The sequence below is a fragment of the Saimiri boliviensis genome, chromosome 15 (genome assembly GCF_048565385.1).
Source record: "Saimiri boliviensis isolate mSaiBol1 chromosome 15, mSaiBol1.pri, whole genome shotgun sequence".
Lineage (NCBI taxonomy): Eukaryota > Metazoa > Chordata > Mammalia > Primates > Cebidae > Saimiri > Saimiri boliviensis.
The window spans coordinates 49,497,480-49,522,116 of NC_133463.1; the positions used below are offsets into that span (position 1 = coordinate 49,497,480).

The 24,637-nt window shown below is 34.6% G+C and overlaps 1 protein-coding gene across 4 annotated transcripts in view; it reads right to left on the minus strand.

Moving 5' to 3' along the window:
• Positions 1–24,637, minus strand: part of HNF4G (hepatocyte nuclear factor 4 gamma) — a 138,000-nt gene that overhangs the window by 101,407 nt on the left and 11,956 nt on the right. Inside the window, exon 1 of one of the 4 annotated variants that reach the window (XM_074386976.1) lies at positions 18,116–21,032. The exons of the other annotated variants lie outside the window; for them this stretch is intronic. The gene's annotated coding sequence lies outside the window, so the exon portion shown is untranslated. Of the gene's footprint in view, positions 1–18,115; positions 21,033–24,637 lie in introns of those variants that run through there. 4 annotated transcript variants of the gene reach the window in all.

Genomic DNA, 24,637 nt, shown 5'->3' on the forward strand with positions numbered 1-24,637 from the left:
CATAATTTTTATAGACCAAAGTGATTTTCCTTCCTAAGAGCTCATGACACTTTATGAATATTATACTGACTAAGAATGCAGTCATATACTACTCTGAGATATGTTTGGTGTTATTATTTAGCCAACATTCCATCAAATTTTATACAAATGTTATTTACCTAGCTAGCAAAGAGTTTCTTCATACTAGGGAATAGGAATTACCTTCCTTTATATAATCCCACTCTGCCTTAAGGGTGAAGTAGCTATATAGACATACACATTTGTTGAACAAATGTTGAAGGAATGTAGTCACTTTAAGCAAATAAAAAATATTGAAAAAAATTGTAAAATGTCTAATATTTTTTAACATAATTACAGTAGTTTGTTTCATAATCTTTGCTTCCTGAGATAAAGGCCATTCCTGTCCTTTAAAAATGTACATTTTTAAGGATAATAAGAATGTTTTCATCAATAACATATCCATTAAATAGTAGTTAATATATAAAAGTCATTAGAAAAATAAAATAGAAGCAGAGAGATTATCATTATTCTCTTCAGTTTTCACTTTTGATTTAAAAACACACATGAGATGAAAACTGTGTTTTTAACTTTGACCCAGTTATGATGTTGACGCAACATGAACTATGCCCCTAAATGCCAACCTGTATGTAGAGATTATTACTTCTTTCCATGAAGGCATAAATTCAATTCACCACATGTACCAGACATTTAGGAAACAAAGATATTAAAGAGATACAATTCCTGTCTTCAAGAAACTTAGAGGATAGCAGGAACATTTTTACATTTTTTTAATGCTCAAAGACAAAACAGCTTTGTGTATATTTGTTATTGTTGTTGTCTGAGTAGATATCACAGAAAATTTGGCCCCACATCATGTGAGAAAATGAAGCTTTGAAAAATCAGTCCGAGTGTGTCTATCCTCAGAGTTTCCCTCATTTTGACAACTATTCTTCCTTAGAAGTAAAAAATGGTTAGACCATTAAACATAAACCAACAATAGTCTCCTTTCTGCCGATTTTTTTCCTCTCTCATCTCCTTAGCAGGTTTTGCATTTTCCTTCCATTCTTAATCCAAGACTGGGTATGTAACCCTCTCTTATCTATTTATTTATCTCTCTGTACATTCATTCAGTGATTGTATGTACAATAGGAGCTGCTACTTCTTTCATTACTTCCTAAACGTACATGTATAAACCTAACCACCTACCAGTGAGCAGGCTAGTCTTAAGATATAACTGAGGCTTGGCACGGTGGCTCACACTGTAATCCAAGCACTTTGGAAGGCTAAAGTGAAAAGACCTCTAGGATCCAGGAGTTTGAGACCAGCCTGGGCAATATAGTGAGACTCTGTCTCTCCAAAACATTAAATATATATATAACTGAATAAATCATTACATTTTCCTCAAAATTAGTATCTTTCTTTTTTTTGTTCTCTACTGCAAAGGGACCATCATCTCACTTCTAGCAATATAAACATACTCCTAGCTATATCAACACACACACACACACATGCCCACACAATGTTGTATATAATACACACTCCTACATCCCTGTCTCCAGTAAATGCTTCACTCTATGGCAATGCTCTTATGAGAAAAATATCTTTTTGCAGAGCTAGACCTGAGCAGCCACCACCCCCATTGCCCCGGATCCCTGCCCCAGATATTCCACATGGCTTTCAGAAGTATTCTCTATAGCAAACAGCAGAAGAGCTACATATTAGATTCTTTGCAGCATGTCAGGCCCCAAGAAATTTCCAACCTCTCTAAGCAACTTCCTCTCTACTTAAATAATTCATAGTAAAACCTAGGGAAATGTCATTAGAGTCACATAGACTCAGGTTTTAATTCTGACCCTGTTACTTGCTATCTCATCCTGGTCATCTTCAGTTTATTTATATAACCATGTTAAAAATATTTATCTCAGAGGTGTATAGAAGAACATGCATAAGGTGTATAGCCATAGTGACCAACATCCCTTCTATCTTAAGGTCAAGACAGAGGATCATATAAAGCTGAGGCAAGTCAAGGAACCACCTGATTATATCAAATAAGGAGCATGGTGCCAGGGCATTAATGCAAATCTTCACGTGACCACTTTCTCTTAGATTATGTGGTATGTAAGCGGTGTGATTCCTCACCTTCAGAACTGATGTATGTAGGTCTTCTTTACAACTGAACTGAAGAACTATCTGTTGCTATAATAGAGAGCCTTAGGATCTGTTCTGAATACTTCAGATGCTTGGTAAATGACTGAATCAATAAATTAGCCAATGGATCTGTTCTGGATATATTAGAGACTGTGTAAATATTTAAACAAATTAACTAGTTAAAATATCCTTAGGCCAGGTGCAGTGGTTTACACCTTAATTTCAGCCCTTTGGGGAGCTGAGGCAAGAGGATTGCTTTGGTCCAGGAGTTCAAGACCAGCCTGGGCAATATAATGAGACCTAGTCTCTACAGATAATTTTTTTTTTTTATTCAGGCATGGTGGCAAACGTCTGAGGTCTCAGCTACTCAGAGGGCTGAAATGTGGGAATCTCTTGAATCCAGGCAGTTGAGGCTGCAGTGAGCTATGATCATGCCACTGCACTTTAGCCTGGGCAATATAGTGAGACTCTGTCTCAAATAAAAGTAAGAATAATCATTAATCAATTAGTTAACATAAGTTAAACAAATAAAATATTCTTTTTTCTATGTGACTTTTATATAGAATGTTATTTTTTACCATCTTCTGAAGACTAGGAATAGGTTTTGGTTACCAACCTGAAAAGACTATCATTCTTACGCTTTCTAAGGAAATATTTATCAGTCAGTGCATTACGTTCTATTTAAAAACAAATCAGGCTTGAAAATGGTGCAAACAAGATAAAACATCGAATATAAACTTGAAATGAAAACTAAGTAATCCAATAACACAGAAAAAAGTTATACTCTTTAGAGGACCATGCTTTCAGGGAAATTTTAAAAAATGGATTTTGGAAATAATACTTCAAGTGTACAAATCAGCAAATGCTTATAATATTCCCTAAATTTCATCTCAACCTGTGTTATATCTCAGGCCCCATGCCACTTTCAGATGGTTTTGTTTTCATTCTTGGTAGGTACTCAATGAACTCGAGATTCATCCTCTTTTTTACCGTTTACTTCTTCATTATAACGTAAATATTACGTTGAATTCTGCACTACTCAGTTAAGATCTTATACAGAGAATAAGATCTGAGATAAGTAGAAAATGAGCCTTACTGGACATATATGAGGCTCTGGACAGGTTTATAAAATTCCGTGAACTTCTGAACAAAGACATCCCCAGCTATCCCCAGATAAGAAGTGTTCTTCACAGATCTCATAACCACTTAGTCAAATTATGTTCGTAAAACGGCAAAGTTCGTATAACTTGTTGCAACTAGTTCTGATTTAAAATATCTAACTCTATAGAATTGTAATAATTCTATTAGTTAACTGAATTAAAAGACTTTCGTGTTTTGATTTTTTTGTGTGATTGAGAGATGATATCAGCCTTAACACAGAAAATATGTCAACACTGCTAACACTAGTATTTTGGAAGCAGCAAAAGTAACTTGTAGAAGAAATTATATTCACAGTGCATTATGGTTACTCAAAAAATTAACATCTGACTGAAAAATATAGAGGCAATAATCACTTCTATGAGCTTTTTTAGGTTTATTATATTTTACTAATTCAGTGATATTATGGATATGTCTGCAAAATTAAGCATAGATCTGAAATGATTTATCAGAATAAATATTAACAGAAGAACTTTTCTTTAATTACTCACACATTTCATTTTGCTTTATTTAAGTTGAATTATTCAAAAATTATAGTTCTCCAAGTTCATGCATAACAGGAAACACCAGATTGGAGCAATTGATTGAATTGTTCTCTGGAGCATATTACCTAAACATTACTCACCACATTGATTACCATTGTTGCATGTGTGTAATTAAAGATACCAACACTTTATGGAACTTAATTTTTAATTATTAATCACTTCCTATCTGCTTAAAAGCAATATGATTAAATATAATCTTTCTAGATAAGACAGTTGGAAGAGCTATATGGAATATAATGCTTGAATTTATTAAAAAGTTTCAAAAATTGTATGTTTCAGGAACTACATTTTGTCCTTACAAAAAGACTATGATAATCTGGTACCAATTTGTTAGGAAGTCAGTCTGCAAAAACTTACATCACTGTATAATATTTTGAGAGTTGAGATCCTTAATGCTGAAGATGAGTTATTTGTTTGGTTTTCGATGAGATAGAATAATACATTTAAGGAATGTATAATTTACACCAAAGGGATGATGTGAGGGTGATAAGGAAGGGGGGGCTCAAAACCTTTATCTTAATTTTTATATACCAACGGCAAGCATTCCCTCCAAAATGCTAACATATATACATGTGTTTCTATATAGTTTAGTTCTTACTAAAAGTGTTTTTTAAATAAACTCCTTTCATTCAATCACTCAAAAATAGGGTTAATGATACTATCAATGAGGTACTCTTCTCGGCACTGGGGATAGTCCCTGCTCTCATGGAACTTATTTTGGTAAGCAAGAGGGATACCCAAAAAATAACTACATACATTAATCAAAATGTCAGTGACTGCTTAAAGAAGGATGAGAAGATAGAGTGATCAGGGTTATTTTGGGTAGACTAATTAAATAGGCCACTCTAAGAGAATGACAGGTAAGAGACCTGGGCAAATAGGGAGAAGAGGCCTTTTGTGGCGAGCATAGCAGGTACAAGGCTGACACAGCAACAACCTCTGTGTCTTCTGGAAACCTCAGGGAGGCCAATGTGGTTGGAGAGCAAGAGGTGTGTAAGCAGTTGGAGATGTCATAGGAAGGTAACAAATAGTCTACTGTGTGCTTACTAGTAGTGGGTATGAAGTGCCAGGCAGGCCATTTGATGCCCAGAATAATAAGATTTGCATGTACTAAGGTTTTATGATGTACTCGGAAATGTACTAAAAATTTTATACTTTTCTCATTTAACCCTCAGTACCACTATCTTAGTTAGCTCAGGTTGCTATAACAAAATACCATAGACTGAGTGACTTAAACAATAGAATTTTATTTCTCTTGGTACTTGAGACTATAAGTGCAAAATCAGGGTGCTAGCAAAATTGAGTTCTGGTGAGGGCCCTCTTCCTTCCCAGCTTGCTGATGGTTGCCCTCTCACTCTGTCCTCACAGTGCCTTTTCTCTGTATGTGGAGTGGGGGAGAGAAGCAGAGGGAGAGGGAGAGAGAGAGAGAGAGGCCTCTTCTTCTTTTAAGGCAATTAATCTCATCATGAGAGCCCCACTGTATCACCTATTCTAATCTTAATTACCTCCCAAAGGCCCCATCTCCAAATACGATCACACTGGCGTTTAGGGCTTTAACATATAAATTTGGGAAGGACAGAGACATTCAGTCTATGACACCAACCTTGTGTGATATATATTATTTTTACTTATTTTGCAAAAAACGGTAGAATCAGAGATACGAAATAACTTGCCCACGAAGAAGGCAGATTAAGGTCTGAGTTCCAGGAGGCTCAAATCAGTGTAATTAGTCTTGGTGCCATTCTGCTTCTGTCAAGGACAGCACAGATGCATGCCTACCATCCCGAAACAAGGAGTCTGGTTGCAAATATTAGAACAGCCTGACATCGAAAATAGAAAGCTAAAGTTGAGAAGTCCTGACATGACTGTTACTCTCTAGGTGAACTTTAGCAATCACTTAACCTTTTTACATTTATATCATCATTCATTTCCTCATTAATTTATTCTAAATCTATCTCATATGGACCAGGCCATGTGCTCAAGAAACAAAATTAATAATAGAGAGTGCCTTCAATAATCTTACATTCAAGTGGGAAAGCAAACATATGCACTCTTCATAAAAGTGTTCGTATTTCGATTATCTAATAGTGAAGAGCATAGGCTTTAAAATAGGACTGGCTGGTGTGGAATCATGGCTCAAGCAGTTACTAATTGCATACATTAGTCTTTAAATTCATTAAAAAGCTACTCATTTGGAAAGTGATGACAATAAATGTGCCCAAACCTTGAGCTTGGTTAGGAATAAAGAAGTCTATCAATCGCATACTGTGGTGCTGGACACATACTAATACTGTAAAAATCATTTGTTATTATAAATGTACTGAGATTATAGGCATAAGCCACTGCACTGGGCCATTCACATGTTTTTAAATGTATTTCAAATATGTTATTTTTTTAAGTCTTGCCCACTTATAATTGTGGTAATTTTATTATAAAATATCTATATGCAAAAGAATATTTGTGTTAAACAATGAAACAAATATTCATATACCCAGTACCCAGGTTATAAAGTGGAGCATGAACAGTAATTTCAAAGTGCCTTGGGTACCTTAACTTGATTGAATCTCCACTCCCTGGGGTAATTTCTGTCCTGTGATAATAACTTCTTGCATTTCTTTGAGTTTTGCTAGTTATCTATTAATTAGTAACAATTTACTATTTACTTGTTTCTCTTTTGAATCCTTATATAAATGAAATATTACTGTAATACATTCTTCTCTGACTTGATTTTTTTTCTGAACATTGTGTTTATGAGATTCATCTATGTTAATGAACATAAGAATGCTTTATCTATTTTCTGTACTTTATAGTAAATCATCACATGAACATAGCACAATGCATTTATCCATTACACTATCAATGGATATTTGGGATGTTTCCAATTTTTACTTTTAGAAACAGTGCTGCTATAAATATTCTGGTGTATGTTTCAAGGTGCAAAAATCAGTGTGTGATTTGTGGACCCAAGCCCCTTCCCTGATTGTTTGCTACAAGTTTGTGATGGAATAAGTACAGAAAAGAAGAGCAAGCATTTAGAAACTTTAACAGTAATCTAGCTTTGCTGTAATATCCAAGCACAGAATCCGTGAACTCATATCATTTAAAAGGACTTTGCTAGTTTGATAATGTTGAACTCACAGTATGACAAAAAACAATTATCAAGATCTGCTGTACATTATGCCTACAGTTAATTATATTTTCTTATACACTTAAAAATTTGTTGGAAAGCCCAGGCATGGTGGTTCACATCTGTAATCCCAGCACTTTCAGTGGCTAAAGCAGGTGGATCACTTGAGGCCAGGAGTTCAAGACCAGCTTGACCAACATGGTGAAACCCCATCTCTAATAAAAATATAAAAATTAGGCGGGTGTGGTGGCATGTACCTGCAATCCTAGCTACTCAGGAGGCTAAGGAATGAGAATTGCTTAAGCCTGGGAAACGGAGGTTGCAGTGAGCAGAGATCGTGCCACTGCACTGCAGCCTGGGTGACATTGCAAGACTCTGTCTCAGGAAAAAAAGCAAAAATCAAAAAAACAAGACAGGTTCTAATCCTGGCTTTAAAACAATAAAAAATAAAAATTTGTTACAAGGTAGTTCTCATGTTAAGTATTCTTAGGACAATAAAATAAAATCTTTAAAAAACACACATACAAGTCATGTAAAATAGAACCACGGAATATTTTAAAAATTAGATTGGCAACAGCAATCTAAAAGTGTATAAACCAGCACTATAGCGAAACCTTATCTCTACAAAAAAAAATTAAAATTTAGCTGGGCATGGTGGTGCCTGTCTCTAATCTCAGCTACTCAGGAGGTTAAGTTGGAAGGAAAACTTGAGCCCAAGATGTTGAGGCTGCAGTGAGCCATGATCACATTATTGCATTCCAGCCTGGGCAATATAGCAAGATCCTGTCTCAAAAATGAAGAAGGAGGAGGAGGAAGAGGAGGAGGAGAGGAAAATTAATTAATTAAAGTATAAAAATGGGATGAAATGAGGACACATATTTTTATAAATACATGCATATCTTTTAATTTAAAGTTAAGCCTACATTTAAAGTTTATAATTTAATACTAATAGTTAAATTAGGGATGTAAAATATGTGTATTCATTTTTAATGTTTAATTTATTGATGGTAGTATAAGCTTCACTTTTTTTTCTTTAATTTTTGTCAGGACAAGATATTACTTTTCAGAATGTCATGGTAGTACTAAACAAAATAATGAAAAATAAGCAGTTTCAAAGAAATAAAACATTATCTTCCACATGTTTGATTTAGCTTTTTAACCATAATTGTTGGCAATCTGTGAAACTATACATATTCCCATTTAAACATAAACACTTCATATATGTTTTTTAAAAACACTTGGTGTTGTTAAAGCTAAAAATCCATAAACTTTGCTGAGGCATTAGTGAAAGACTGCATCAAAAGGATGTTAGAAATGATAGCTGCAGCCACTGCAAAGAAGGCAGCTGAAGTCCTGCTTTTCAATGACAGAATACTTGAAAATACTACAAAAAATGAAGAGAAATAGTGGACTCACTCACAGAATGAATACAGCTAGGAATTGGATGAATGCAAAAATATCACTAACTTGGCAACTATTTTAATCTCTGTGTAAACTGTATAGACTAGTGATACAGAGAAATATTTTCCCAACTTCACTGATGGCTAGAATCAACTAGCTATGGATTTGTAAAGCTGAAAAGGATCACACTGACATAATAGTTGGGAGTTTAAACTTTATTAAGATAATGTTCTTATGGCACAGTGGCAATGGCAAGACAATATTCTGGAGTAGTTATACAGATTAAGAAGCGTTTACTTTCAATGCTGTATGTGGAAACTGGAAAGAAGAAAGAATTTAAAGAAGCTTTCATGAGAATAGAAATCAATATTCTGATTGCTTCACCAAGAAAGACTTGCTATAAAAAAAAGTCTTAGTGATGTAGTAAAAACTGACTTCTCTAAAGAATAGTTTTAAGTTAGAAATTATTATATATTATAATTATAACATGTAAGTTTATTGTATTTTTTAAAACTCCTTATTTCATGTGGAGATATCATGTTTAATAAAGGAAAATGTTCAGTAGAGAATGTTTGAAGTTTTTGACATAATTCCATATATGTGAACTCTTAATGTCTCTGCAATTTATTAAACCATTTTGATCCCAAGTAGATATGATTGAGACTGCCAGACTTACTTCATTGTCTTTATCTTTAGTATATTTATTGCTCTTCATATTTCTAAGAAAGAAATGTAATATCTCTTTTAATGTCAGATAGAAAACAAAAATGAAAGTCAGAAGCCTCAAAGAGGAAAGCTTTTAGATTGTTATGGCATGTCCTACAATTTGACAATATTTTCAGTGAAGAAGTAGAGATCTTGACGTTGTAAACCAGCAAAAAATTATCCTTAGATCCTATGAATCTTATAGAGTACTTTGGATTTTACTTTTCATCAAAATGCACACATGTAAAAAATTCATCATAAGTAACTACAAATTAAAACAAGTTATGGATGGAGATTTGAAATTTAATTTTAAAAATACTAAATGTTTATGGCATCCACCTGCAATCCCAGGCTCCATGGGTTAATTTTATATAAAAATTAAAAATAATGATATTTTCATTTACTCTTTGGATGCTCTAATCTCATTGCTATGAATTAATCTTGAAGATACACCTTTGACCATGATAAATATATGCACAATGTTATTCATTATAGGATTGTTTGTAATTGCAAATATTGAAACTGCCTAAATATCTAAGCCTAGGATGCTGGTTAAATATACAATGAATACATATGCACAATGCAGTACTATGCAACTACAAAGAAATAATGAGGAAGAGCTCTATAAATTGATTTGGAGTAACTTTCAAAAGATATAATCAAGTGGAGAAAAAAATCAAAGTGAGGGAAAAAGAAAAGCATATATATATTTACCCTACTCGTGAAAGAAAAAAACAAAAACTATTATACATATAACTTCTAATCTTTATGAAAAATAATCCTAGTGAAATTGGTTACATATTGTTAGTGTATAGAATAAAAGAGATACAAGAGAGCATGAGCCCCATTGTAATTCTTTTATATATATAGTTTCTACTTTTGAAAGTGTAATATACATATTCAAAAATTTCATTAAATAAGAATGGAAGCAGAAAAAAAACATAAAACAGAAAGAAAACAAGGTAAAGTGTGTAAAGATAAATTGTATTCCAAGTGAATATTATAACTGAAAAGGAAGAAAGGAAGGGAGGGAGGAATGGAGAAAGAGAAAGCGGGAGGGAGATTGAGAGGGAAGAAAGGAATTAATCCAAGTTTCCTGTGAACTCATTACTTGTCTGTATTCTCTCAGTCTGCATCAGGGTAGGAAGTTGGGGACAGGGAACAAAGTTTGAACATATCCTTAACTTGTTTTAGGTTTTACAGTGGTACAGTGGAAGTAATTCTGAAACAGTTTTATATGTTAATATAGGACTAAGCAAATGAATAAGTGTTTTGTAGTTTTTGGGAGCCAGGGCTCTGGCTGCATGTATAAGAAGAGACAAATAGAAAATGAAGAAAGGCAAGAAAGATCGTGCGGTGATGGATTAGAATTGGGGTATGAGAAGGAACTCACGATTTCTTAAATATGCATATGTTTATGTATATGCGTCATTACATGTACATATCTGTCAACACGCTTTTGTGAAATTGATTTAGTATAACAAAATATGGGAACAGTTTCAATATACAATATTCCTTCTAGTGTTGTCATCAATCCAATCCCGTTGAGACACATCAAACAAGCAAGAAACAAGCTTATTTGTCACATTAAAAACTCTACTAATACATACAATGAATATTCAAAGTGCTCCTATAGTCATACAATATATGAAATGCCTATTTCATATAGGCATTTTATTTAGAAATAATTATGGGATGATAAAAGGTGACAAGTGTAATAGTGATTCTTTATATTAATTGCTAATAATCACACTTTCAATAAACAACCTGAATAGTTTTCTATTTATATTTTGTCAGTGTTACACTACTTTATTTTATTTTATTAAAATATAATTATGTCTACTGAATCAAATAATAAAAATGTTTTTAAATTTATTGTTTTCCAAAAATGTATTAACCTTTCTTTTTTCTGATAATTTATTTGTGTCATCCGTTATAAAGGACTGGGCATTTTAAAAAAACATCCTCTCTTTGTTCTGGATAGTTTAAGATCCCTTTCCCTGATATATATTATAGCTTAACTTTACTATTGATTCCAAATATTCACTTTGCCTACAGTGTATTCCAGTGCCCGTTGCTCACTAATGCTGATAGTGTTACACATTTAATACCTGGAAATACGATGAGTATGACATAAGAATTGCAGTTGAAACTTGCTTTTCTCTAATTATAGATAAGAGAGAATATGTTTACAAATATTTCTATGAAATGCCTATGCCTTATTCCCACTTTTCTATCGGTTTTCTTTTTTTAGTCGACTGACTCCAGATTTTTATATTCGAAACTTTGTTGGTCATGGGTAATGCAAATATTTCCTCCCAGCTTTTGGAATGCCATTGCAGTCTGTTATAGTGTCTAACCACCGACAAAGTGGGTTTTTTTTGTTATTATTATTTTTACAAACAGTGTTTTCCTATTGCTCACCCCAGGCAGAAATGCAGCGGCACAATCATAGCTCACCGAAGCTTTGAACTCCTGGGTTTAAGCAATCCTCCAGCCTCAGCCTCTGGAGTAGCTGGCACTACAGGCATGCACCACCATGACCAGCTAACTTTTATATTTTGTGTGGAGACAGGGGTCTCACTGTGTTTTCCAGGCTGGATGCAAATCCTGGCCTCAAGTGATCCTCCCATCTCGATTTACCAAAGTGCTGAGATTACAGGTGTGACCCACTGTGCCTGGCCAAAGTTCTCATTTTAAACTTTAAATATGTTTCGATGTCCCTTTACAGCTTTGCTTCTTTTTAAAAGTAATTCTTTCTTGAAAAGCAATCAGAAGGATATTCTCTTACGTATCTTTCAAATTTAACTTATTAAACCAATTGGAATTGAATTTTAAGTATGAGGTGGGATCTAGTTTCACCTTTTCTGTATTATGCAGTTTTCCCAATACGTTTTCTTCAGGCAACTACCCTTTCCCCACTGATCTGCAATGCTGGCTCAGAGAATGAGTTTCCACATAAGAGTGGATTGTTTATGAGCCAAGCATTCTGTTTCAGCAATGTATTTCTAAGCTAACAATACATTTTAATAATTACAATAGATTTAAAGTAGATCTTGGTATCTGATAGGGCAAGAGGTCTTTCCTTGTCCTACCTTTTCAAGAGCAAATCAGTAATTCTTGTCTATTTGATCTACCACATAAATGTTCAAATGAGCTAGTTAGTTTGCATGAAAAGCCTGGTGAGACAATAGGATTTGCATTAAATCATAAACCAATTTGAGTAAAATTGTCGTTTTAATAACAGTGTCCTCCTATTTATAACATAACACGAGTTTTCATTTATTTAGGTGTCTTCTAATGTTTTTCAACACAATTTTATTCTCTCCCATGTAAAAAACTCATTTTTCCCATTATTCTGAGGTATCTTATAATTTATGTTGCTATTATAACAGAATATTTCAAAGTTAAGACAATAACAACAGACTATTTAAAGAAATGCACATAAATGCCGTATTTGGATTTTATAGTTAAAAAAATACTAAAAATTTATCTATAGCTTTTTAAAAAAAACAGAAAGCCCTATCTTCAATATAACATTAATTTTTATTTTATTTTTATTTATTTATTTATTTATTTATTTTTTTGGTTGGATGTGGTGGCTCACACCTGTAATTCCAGCACTTTGGGAAGCCAAGGTGGGTGGATCACTTGAGGTCAGGAGTTCAAGACTAGCCTGGCCAATATGGAGAAAGCCCATTTCTACTAAAAATACAAAAATTAGCTGGACATGGTGGCACACATCTGTAATCCCAGTTTCTTAGGAGACTGAGACAGGAGAATCGCTTGAACCTGGGAGGCGAAGGCTGTAGTGAGCCAAGATCGTGCCACCACACTCCAGCCTGGGTGACAGAGTGAGACTGTCTCAAAAAAAAAAAAAAAAAAAAAAAAAAAAAAAAAAAAAAAAAAAATTATTTTTCTTTTCAGTGCCTAATAACTTCCTGCTTTTGCTCTTGCTGTTGCTCTGGGTCCAGTTTGCAGTGCAATGTTGAATTGATGTGATGAGAATATGCATCATTGATTTACTCTGGATTTTAGTGTTTCACCATAAATGAGATATTTAGTAAAAACATTTGGTAGCTAGCTGCATATTATTATAGTAAAAACAGTCTCTTGTATTTTTAGATTGTTAAGCTTTTTAATAAATACATGAATTGATGTTAATTTTACATGTTGCTTTTCTGTATTTGTAAGATGACCATAATGGATTTTACTTTTAACCTATAAATTTGGTGAGTACATTAGTAGATGATTTCTAATGCTTAATGAGATTTGCATTTCTATAATAAACTTGTGAGCATGTATTATCTTTCATAAACAAATTTGGTTTTGCTTTATTAATATATTTTCTAGGACCTTTGCATCTGTGCTTGAGTCAGAGGGACTTACTATATTTTCTTCTTCTATGGTGTGTTCGTTTGGTATCAAAATTACACTAGCCTCATGAAATAAGTTGCAGAGTGTTCCCAAATGTTCTAGTCTTTTAAGGATTTAAAATAACACTGAAACTATAGGTTCCTTAACTGTTAGATAAATGCACATGAAAAATCATTTATTCAGATTTGTATGTTCTTTACAGAGAGATTTTTGAAAATGGTTTCAAGCCCTTAATGATTATTGGACTATTAAATTTTTCTATTCAGGTTATTTTTGATAAATTTTATTTTTGTGGACACAATTGCTTTTTAAAAATTTTTAAGTGTACAGGTGTAAGCTATTTATCGTTTTCCTGTATTATCATTGTAATCCCTGCTGCATTGTGATTATATCCCACTTTTCTTACCTGATTTTGTGTTTGTGTAGAGGTGTGTGTGTGTGTGTGTGTGTGTGTGCGTGCGCGTGCACGTTGGCCTTGTTGTTTGTGTTCTGGAATCATTTTGTTAAGAGTTTTCAAATTTCTAGAATTGTTTTTCACTCCCTATTCTTCATTCTCTATATATTATTGTCTTCTTGTTTATTAAATTTTCATTATGACTTCTTTCCTTCTGTTTCTTTGTGCTTATTTTGTTGTTCTCTTTCTGACTTCTTTAATTGGGTGTTTATCTCATCTATTTTCACCGTGTTTTTCTATTATAAGCTTCTGAAGGTCTTATCTTCCCTTTTGTTTCTACTTCAGTGGTATTCCAGTTGGTTTGATATGTGGCATTTTTATGATCATTTATTTTTAAATAATTTCTAATTTCCGTTATGATTTCTTCTTAGAAACATAAGTTATTTAAAAGTGTCTATTTTTGATTTTCAAACTAGAGAATTCTTATCTTTACAATGAATACTATCTTAACTGTGCTAAAATCAGAGAATATAGTTATATGACATTAGTCTTTTGGAATTTATAAAATTTTCTATATACGTACTTTTTTTGACTGGTCAATATTAGAAATGCCGATATAGTTGTGTTAAAGTTTTCAACTGTAATGGTATACTAAAATGCATGCAAATTATTACCAAGTGTTTATTTTGACATTATACTCACATGCATAAAGGGTTAAAATTGATTGCATCTTCAGCTGGGCGTGGTGTCCCATGCCTATAATCCCAGCACTTTGGGAGGCTGAGGCAGGAGAGTTGAGGAAGCCCAGGAGTTTGAAACCAGCCTGTGCAATATAGTAGTGAGATCTTGCCTCTACTGCTGCTACTACTAATGGCAATAATAAAACATTTAAAAATCAATCAATAAATAAAATTATATTTTCTTGTTGAGTTCAGTTGCCTAGAGATTTAGTGGCCTAAAGCGACAATTAAAATTTATTCTCTTAAAGCTTCTTTTCTTTTTCTGTGTGTTTCAAGACAGGGTCTTGCTTTGTCACCCAGGCTGTAGTGCAGTGGCCCCATCACGGCTCACTGCATCCTCACTCTTGGGCTCTGCCTCAGCCTCCTGAGGCACTAGGAGTACAGGTGCACACCACCACACCCAGCTAATCTTTTTCTTTTTCTCTTTTATAGAGATGAGGTTTTGCTATGTTGATCAGGCTGGTCTCTAATTCTTAACCTCAAGCCATCCTCCTGCCTCAGCTTCCAAAAGTGCTCAGATTAGAGTCATGAGCCACCTGACCTGGCCTTCTTATCGCTTCTACGGGTCAGAAATTTCGGAGCAGTTTAGCTGTGTGGTTCTGTTTTGAGATCTCTCATAGGGTACACTCAAGGTGTCAGCAAGGGTACAGATATCTGAACACTTGACTGGGGCAGGGGATCTTCTTTGAAAATGGCTCACTCAAACAGTTGGCAAATTGGTAGGGTCCGTTGAGACTTCAATTGATTAAATATGTACCTCTCCACAGAGTTGTCTAAATGTTTACACAGAATTCCACCCATAGAGTGTTTCAAAAGAACAAGGCGAAGCAAGTGTTTTATAACTGAACCTTAAAAATCACACATTGTCATTTCTGGACTCTCTTATTGGTTAAAAAGATCATGCCTATTCATTCTTAGATGAGCCTTTAAAAAGTCATGACTACCAGGAGACAAGGATCACTGGGTGATATCTGAGAAGCTAGCTACCATATACAGGTATTGATCGACTTACGACCTATGCAACTTACGACCATTCGACTTTATGACCACAATCGCTAGCCAGGACTGCTCCGCGTCTGGCAGCGCAAACGTTGCCCAGCTGGGCGTACGACAGTGCGGACCAGCTTCCGGCAGCACTACCATCTCTTATGACTTAAAGATTTTTTATAATATCATTTCACAGTACTGTACATAGAGCCTACTTAACTTACGACCAAATCCTCCATTATGTGGGATTTAGAGGCAGACATTTCTGTGGTAGAAGTAAGGCCAATGGTCAGAAATTGAAACGAACGAGAGAAAAACAGAGCCAAAACACTCTCTTTATACTGATAATCTGTATGTTGCCTAAATAAATTTAAAAAAAAAAAGAGAGAGAGAGAAAGAAATGAACTTACCCTATATTGAAGATTAAACTCCAGAAAAAATGCACTGTAGAAACATAACTCTTGAAAGACAAAGTCAAAATTGAATCAGTATCTGCTCTCAGAGATCTAAGATGTGCAGATGTTAGATGTACAAATTGACCATGTAGAGAGTCCATTTAACCTTTGGTCTTCCTATAATCTGTGAGGAGTACCACCAACTATTCATTTAGACTAGGTAGAAGCTTAGAAATTATCCTTGAGGAATTTCTCTCACACTTGCCATTTCCAATTTATTACCAAATCCCTTACATTTTGCCCTCAATATCTCTCTGAAATCAATCTACTTCTTCTCATATCCTCTACCAGTAACTTCCTGTAAGCTATCATGATCTGGTGACTGAACTACTCAAATATTTTCTTGACTGGTCTTCCCATATCTACCTTTGCCTCCACCCAATCTGTTATTCACCTGCCACCAGAATGATATATTCAAAATGTAAATCTATTTACATCGTCTCCCTGCTTAAAATATCTCAATAGCTTCTCATCAATGTAGACATAGGCAAAAGTATTAACATTATCTACAAGATTCACATTTTGACCATATTACCTCTCAAATAATATTCTTCATGATATTATTTTCTCCAACTACACTGGGCTTCTTTATTTTCTTCATATTCAAGTGTTCTCTCCTGCTCTACAAGATCTTTGCACATATCAGTTTCCCTACGTGGAATATTCCTTTTTTCCTTTGTTTTCTAAGTTAATTTTCACTCATCATTTAAATATCAGCTCAGTTACCACTTTCTCAGTGAAGCTCTTTCTGCACTTTCTTGATTGGATTTTATCAACTATTGCATGGTCTTACGGCACCACATACTTCTTATTAAATAAGCCTAGAGTAATTGCAGTTATTGAAATAATGTTTACCTTTAATATAGCTGAAAGCTTCATAAATACCTAACACATTACTGTCCCTAGAAAATAGTTTATTTCTTTTTAATTTTAAAATATATCAGAGATGAAAGCATACGTATAATGCATTTGTGTGGGTAAAAGGCTAACAATAAACGAAACACCGAGTAACTTACCTAAGTGAAGAAAGAGAACACTGAGAGTCTGGGAAAGCCCCAGTTGTGCCTTTCCCCAGTCATATACCCACCTGCCAGGTATAGATTTAAATAATTCAGCATTAACCTAAGTTTTTGATCAATATTCCCACCTTCCCTTTACAAAATGTAAGTAATAATATTAATGCTCATGTTGATGGGTATACCTCTAGTTTATATGTTCTCAGCACAATGTAATGTTCCATTATATGTATATAAAGCAATGTTTTATTCATATTGATGGATATTAGGGTTGTTTGTTGATTTCTACAACTAAAACCAATGTTGCTTTGATTGATATTACTGTACATATTTCCTCTTAATCATGTGAAAGACTTTGTGAAGGGCGCATACCTAGGAAAGAACTGCTGACTTAAAGTGCTATGCAAACCTTCAGTGTTCATTTGCATTAATAAAATATAAGTTATTTGATATTATATATATAATATATATACATTTATAGGAATATTATATAAATTCTGTTTATTTTCTGCATTTTTCTCAATATATCCTAGTATTATCTAAATCAAGGAAATATACACTTATTAAAATTTAATTTTTTAATTATTAATATTTTATTAGTATAGCCATTCATTCAACAAATACTTAATCAAGGCCTTCACTATGTGTCAAGTACTGTACTAGATGCCAAGATACTCTTCGTTTATTTTATTTTTGAGACAGGGTCTCACTCTGTTACTCAGGTTGGCATGCAGTGGTGCGATCTCAGCTCACCGCAACCTCCGCCTCCCAGGTTCAAGTGATTCTCCTGCCTCAGCCTCCAGAGTAGCTGTAACTACAGGTGTGTGTCACTATCCCCAGCTAATTTTTGTATTTTTAGTAGAGATGGGGTTTCACCATATTGGCCAGGCTGGTCTTGAACACCCGACCTCAAGTGATCCACCCAACTTGGCCTTCCAAAGTGCTGAGATTACAGGTATGATCCACCACACCTGGCCTATTCTTAATTTTCTAATACCTTTATTTCAACAGTTAATCAGAGTCTGAATGCCTGTCAGATGCTCAACATTACAGCCTACTCACCGATATTCACAGGTAATATGCATTGTAGGAAATACAGGGAGATCACGAGTAAATGAATACCTGCCAAAAACCAGTAAATGATATGTTGTAAATTTCTGATAAAACTGCCCTAAAAAGATTACTTATTATCACCTCACTTCTCATGTAATAGCAATGTATTTGAACATTAACTAAAACATTTTTTTCAAAAATAAAACCACTTAAAAAAAACTGTGTGAAAAAGAATACACAGATTTGAAAGTTTAAATTTGATTATTATCTTGCATTAAAAATTAATCTTTGTATTTCTCCCTAACCCCATCATCATCCCAGGTCTGAAAATGGTGTTACATGATGGAGTTTTAAGAAGCAACTGTAATATTCACAAGAACTGTACTAAACATTAACATAGTTCGATCAGTGTCAGGGAGTTCCATAGTACTTAGCCAATCATTACCTCTTTCCAGCTACTCTTTTCACTAAACAATCTTTTATCTTCCAATAAATAAGAATTGCAATAATGGAAACATTGTCTGGTCTACCCCAACAATATTATTATGGTTCAAACATGGCCATAATTTAGGTGTCCCAGAGACAAAATATTTATTGCAGGCACACCCTAAGAAACAAATGAAAGCTGCTTACTAAGTATGCATGAAAGCCTGCGTTGAAGGAAATTTTTTCTGAGCTCACTTCCTGGTTCGGGGCTATAAGAGAAGATATAAGAGAAATGTCTGCCTATTTTAGAGAAAATTATGCTCTAAGATGATAAAAAGAGATAATTTATAAGAATAGCTTAAGTTCCTTAAAATGTCTTGTTCTGATAACCTTACTTAAATAAAAAGTATGATAAGTCTAGAGGAAGTGCAGTGGGGAAGCGTATAGAGACCGGGGAAGATGTGATTCTGGGCAGACACAGTGGCATGGGCAAAATCCATGAGGAATGGAAGTGAAGGGAGCTTACAGCCAAAACAGTATGATAATAAAGGTCTAAAAACTTAGAAATATATTGTCGTGAAAAAATAGTTACATAGTAGCATGTACAGTAAGCTCATACAGAAAGAAAAAAAATGACCAAAGGCAAGTGGAATTTGTTGTTTCTAGACTCTGCTACCACTTTTCTAAATTATTTAATTTCTCTCCTTTTAAGTGATAGTATAATATTCTTACCAATTGATAAAATAGCAATATTTCCATTCATACTTTAAATAGATTTTATATCTTAAAAAACTAATATTAGCTAAACACATGTATCCCCTATGGTCCAGTAATTCCACTCTTGGAAATACATCCATCAGAAATGAGTGCTCAAGTCCAATAAAAGACATGTAAACTATGCTCAAGACAGCTTTATTGTAATAGCAGAAAACAGGAAACCCAAGTGACCATCAACAGCAGATTTGGTAAATTATTTGTCATATATTCATCCAATGGCATAGCACAGAACAACAAAAAAATACACAGCAAGACAATCAAATAGGTGAAATTAATCTATGCCTTGTTAGAAGCCCAGTGATACTTTTGGGGAGCTGGAAATTTTCTATGTGGGGTAGCAACGGTCACATAAATGTGTGTGTGTGTGTGTGTGTGTGTGTGTGTGTGTGTTTGTGTGTGTGTGGTGTGTATATATATGTACATATATGTAAAAATTTGAGTGTATGATTAAGATGGGCTGCCATTCAATAAAAAACATTTAATTTAAAAGCAAAAGCAATACAAAAATATATGTAAAAAGCCAGAAAAAGGCTAATTTGTTGACTCACTAAATTAACTTCTGGAAGTTAATACTAAATAAATTCGTTTTTAAAAAGCTGCATTGGGTTGGGTTTGGTGGCTCACATCTGTAATCCTAGCACTTTGGGAGGCCAAGGTGGGCAGATTACCTGAGGTCAGAAGTTCAAGACCAGTCTGGCCAACATGGTGAAACCCCATCTCTACTAAAATACAAAAATTAGCCAGGCATGATGGCGGGTGCCTGTAATCCCAGCTACTTGGGTGGCTGAGATGGGAGAATCGCTTGAACCTGGGAGATGGTGGTTGCACTGAGCCCAGATCACACCACTGTACTCCAGCCTGAGTGGCTGAGTGAGACTCTGTCTCAAAAAAAAAAAAAAAAAAAAAACAACCACACACACAAAGACAAAACATAAAAAGCTGCATTGATGTTGGTGAAGCCGCAGAGAAAAGGAAATGCTTGTACACTGTTGGTGGGAATGTAAGTTAGTTCAGTCACTGTGGAAGGCAGTTTGGAGATTTCTCAAAGCACTAAAAATAGAACTCCCACCTAACCTGGCAATCGTATTACTAGGTATGTGCTCAAAGGAAAGTAAATGATTCTACCAAAAGACAAATGCATTTGTATGTTCATTGCAGCTCTATTCACAACAGCAAAGACATGACATCAACCTTGGTGCCCATCAATGGTGGATCAGATAAAGAAAAGTTGGTATGTACGTATATATGTGTGTATGCATATATATATATATATATATATATATATATATATATATATTCCATGGAATACCATGTAGGCATTAAAAAAGAAGTAAATCATGTTATTTGCAGCAGCATGGATACAACTGGGGGTCATTATCCTATGAAAATTAACACAGAAACAGAAAACCAAAAATGCATGTTACATGTGGAAGCTAAATCTCAGGTACACATGGACACACAGTTAGGAACAGTAGACTCTGGGAACTCCAAAAGGAGAGAGGGAGAGAAGGGGGCAAGGGCTGAAAAACTTCCTATTGGGTATCATGTCCGCTATCTGAGTGGTGGGATCAATAGAAGCCCCAACTTTAGCAACATCCAATATACCCTTGAAACAAACCTGCACATGTCACCCCTGAATCAAGAATAAAAATGGAAATTTAAAACATAAAATAAAGATAAACAAAAATGCTGTATTAATAAACATTCTCAGCCTGTACAAAAATTTTAAAAAGGATTAGGTACATTGTATTATTTCCATTTAATGAACATTTGATATTAATAATTTGAAATATTACTCTAATATGGAAAAAATAATTCAATAATCAATGTAAAAATTCATATACAAATTACTCATACTGAATAAATATAAAGCATACATCTGCAAACAAACATACACATATAAGAAACTGGACAGAAATTGCAAAGAAGGAAGTATGTGTGTGCTGGATAGTTATTTAATTTTCATTTAAAAAATTATTTGAATGTTCCATTTCTGCTTTTATAATTAAAAATACCCAAAAATATATTGAGAGTTATGAGAACTAACTAATGTAAAATGTTATTAAGGGCGGGTCTGGCCTGGTGAAGTGGCTCATACCTGTAATCCCAGCACTTTTTTTTTTTTTTTTTTTTTTTTTGGGACGGAGTTTCGCTCTTGTTATCCAGGCTGGAGTGCAATGGCGCGATCTCGGCTCACTGCAACCTCCGCTTCCTGGGTTCAGGCAATTCTCCTGCCTCAGCCTCCTGAGTAGCTGGGATTACAGGCACGCGCCACCACGCCCAGCTAATTTTTTGTATTTTTAGTAGAGACGGGGTTTCACCATGTTGACCAGGATGGTCTCGATCTCTCGACCTCGTGATCCACCCGCCTCGGCCTCCTAAAGTGCTGGGATTACAGGCTTGAGCCACCGCGCCCGGCCCAATCCCAGCACTTTTGGAGGCTAAGGCAGGCAGATCATCTTGGACTGGGAGGTCGAGACCAACTTGACCAACATGGAGAAACCCTGTCTCTACTAAAAACACAAAATTAGCCAGTTATGGTGGCATATGCCTGTAATCCCAGCTACTTGGGAGGCTGAGGCAAGAGGATCACTTGAACCTGGGAGGTGGAGTTTGTGAACTGAGATCACTCCAAATCATTTGACCCCGGGAGGCGGAGGTTGTGAGCTGAGATCATGCCATTGCACTCCAGCCTGAGTAACAAGAGCAAAACTCCAACCCCATCCCACAAAAAAAAAAAAAAAAAAAAAAAAAAATTAGATCTAAGCCAAAAGAAAAGGAATTAGAGAAGACATGGAGGGAGGAAAAAGTAAAAAAATTAAGAAAAGGGAAAAAAATTCCAGGCCAAAAATATTTCAAATGGGTGTGTAGTTGGGTATAAGTTTACAGAATAGGAAGAGGTCAAGGAAGAAAGAACAAATTAAGACAGCTGAATCTCACAGAGGAAGATAAATAACGTTGCTGTTAAGCACAGCAGAATATCATCTCTGCTCCTAACTGGTTGTGTAGCACCCACCGGTAAAATTGGAATGATAATGATATAGTCATCAGCTTGTTGACTATTAATTCATCATCATAAATGAATTAATGCTGATAAAGCATTTAGAACAGTGCCTGCCAATAATAAGTGCTCAATAAATATTAGGTAATGCAACAGGGAAATAAAAATTTTCAGAGAACGTAAAGAGGAAAGATTAATTTCACTAGATTATTTTCTAAATTTTACCTTTTAAAAAAAATCTTAAAATTTATAGCCTTACCAAAGTTAATATATTTACTTTGATAATGATTTTCCTCATCGCTCAGAAATTTGACATTAATTTTACCTAGTATTCATTGAGGCCTGATTCACACAATTGCAGCTTTGCAGAAATCCAACGTGAAACAGTAGCTAACAGAGCACTGCCCTGATCATATAAACAATGGTACTTATTTCTATGTAAGCCTCAAAGCTAATTTAACACTTGGAATTTAGTGGATATCATAATGGCTAGAAAAACAAATAAATTACTGTGAGGAAAATATTAGTTTTTTGGCTGAGTATTCAACAGAGTTATTATTACTTCAGTAATAATCTGTCATCTGGACCTAGAAAATAGACACCGTACAGGTAAAATACCTCCCTATTTCCCCATCCCTCACAGCATAAGAGGTAAAATATATGGAATAGTCACTAGGGAGCTTGTATTGAACACTGATCTCAGTTTCCTTCTCTGAAATTTATCTTGTTATGCTTCCCCTAAAGTTCTTTCACTGCTGTTTTCTCGAAGTGGAACACAACACCATAATGAATAGGTAGGTAACTTCCTCCATCCACCTTCCACCTCTCATGCACACATACATAGAAACAAATAAACAAAAAAAAGAGTAGTTTCCAGGGTCTGCATCATCAACCACATAAAGAAAAAAAAATGCCCTGTTGCTTAAGGCAATCTCCACGTGCACTGTGCATGTGGAGAGGTGAGATGGTCTATGACAGTACTGGCCTCTACCAACATCAGCAGCACTTGAAAACTTGCTACAAATGCAGGCACCATCCTAGACCTACTGAGTCCTGTGGTGAAGCCCAAAAATCTTCAGAGTTACTAGCTTCCCAAGTTATCCTGATGCCCACTCAAATTTGAGAACCACTTGCACGTGCAATTTCCGTGTAAACTGCCTCTTAAATAAATCTTAAAAGTAGCGGAAAGCCTAGCAGCACTGTCAACTCTCTAGTGTAAACTAACTCCTGTCAACCTTATTTATCTTCAAACATAATTAAGATAGAGACGATAGGTTTTTCATAAATGCAAGAAAATATTTTTCCCATAAATCTATTTAAAAGCCATTGAAAATAGAAAGCTGGTATAGCTAATCTAAAAAAACAATTCAAAGTTAAATTGTCACAACATTGAATAAAAGATCATCTCAGACAATAAAAGAATGGTACAGATTAAACTTCCTTCAAATAACCTTTAGACCTGGACTGACCAAGTAGGTAGCCACTGGCCACATGTGGTCACAGAGCACTGAACTGTGACTGGGAGACAGTGAGATGTGCTGTAAGTGTGAAATGCACAGATTTCCAAGACCTACTATGAAAAAAGAACATAAAAGATCTCATTAATAATTTTGCTTTGTTTTTTCTCATTAATAGTTTATACATTTATATTGGCTAATCACTGAAATGATTACATTTTTAATATATTGTTATTAGGGTAAATAAAATAGATTATTAAAATGACTTTTCTTTGTTTGTACTTACCTGCAATGTGGCCATAAGAGAACTAAAAGTACACATGGGCTGAATGATATCTTTATTGTCCAGTACTGCTTTAGAGTCCTTAACTAGCACTTCTTAGTAATAATCATTCTTAATCCAAACGAAAATAATTATGTCATGTAATACACACTTTCAAGTTGTATGTAAAGAATGAGTCAGAGTTATTTTGTTTGCTTGTTTTGCTTCATTAAATACTCAATATCCTAATTTCCTTTCTCATCTTGCTTTCCTGGTGTTCTGTGGCAATATCCACTAAAACTTCTGCTGCTGAGATCTCCCAGTCAGCTGGGTCTATTGCATTATCTCCAATCATGGATAAATATGAAAAAAGACACCTGTATAAATCAGAGGAAACTCACCGAAACTGAGAACTAAAGGATAAAATATATTCATGCGATGTTTATGTGTGGAAGGATTTGGAATAAATATTGTCTGCAAAGGATGAAGGCCCAGAGATTTAAAAAAAAAAAATCGCTTGACTAATTTGAGGGGAATGAAGAAAACTCAGATGTGCCAAAAACTTCAGGAGTCAAGGAAAATTACAACAGGTAAGAGAGAGATGGCTG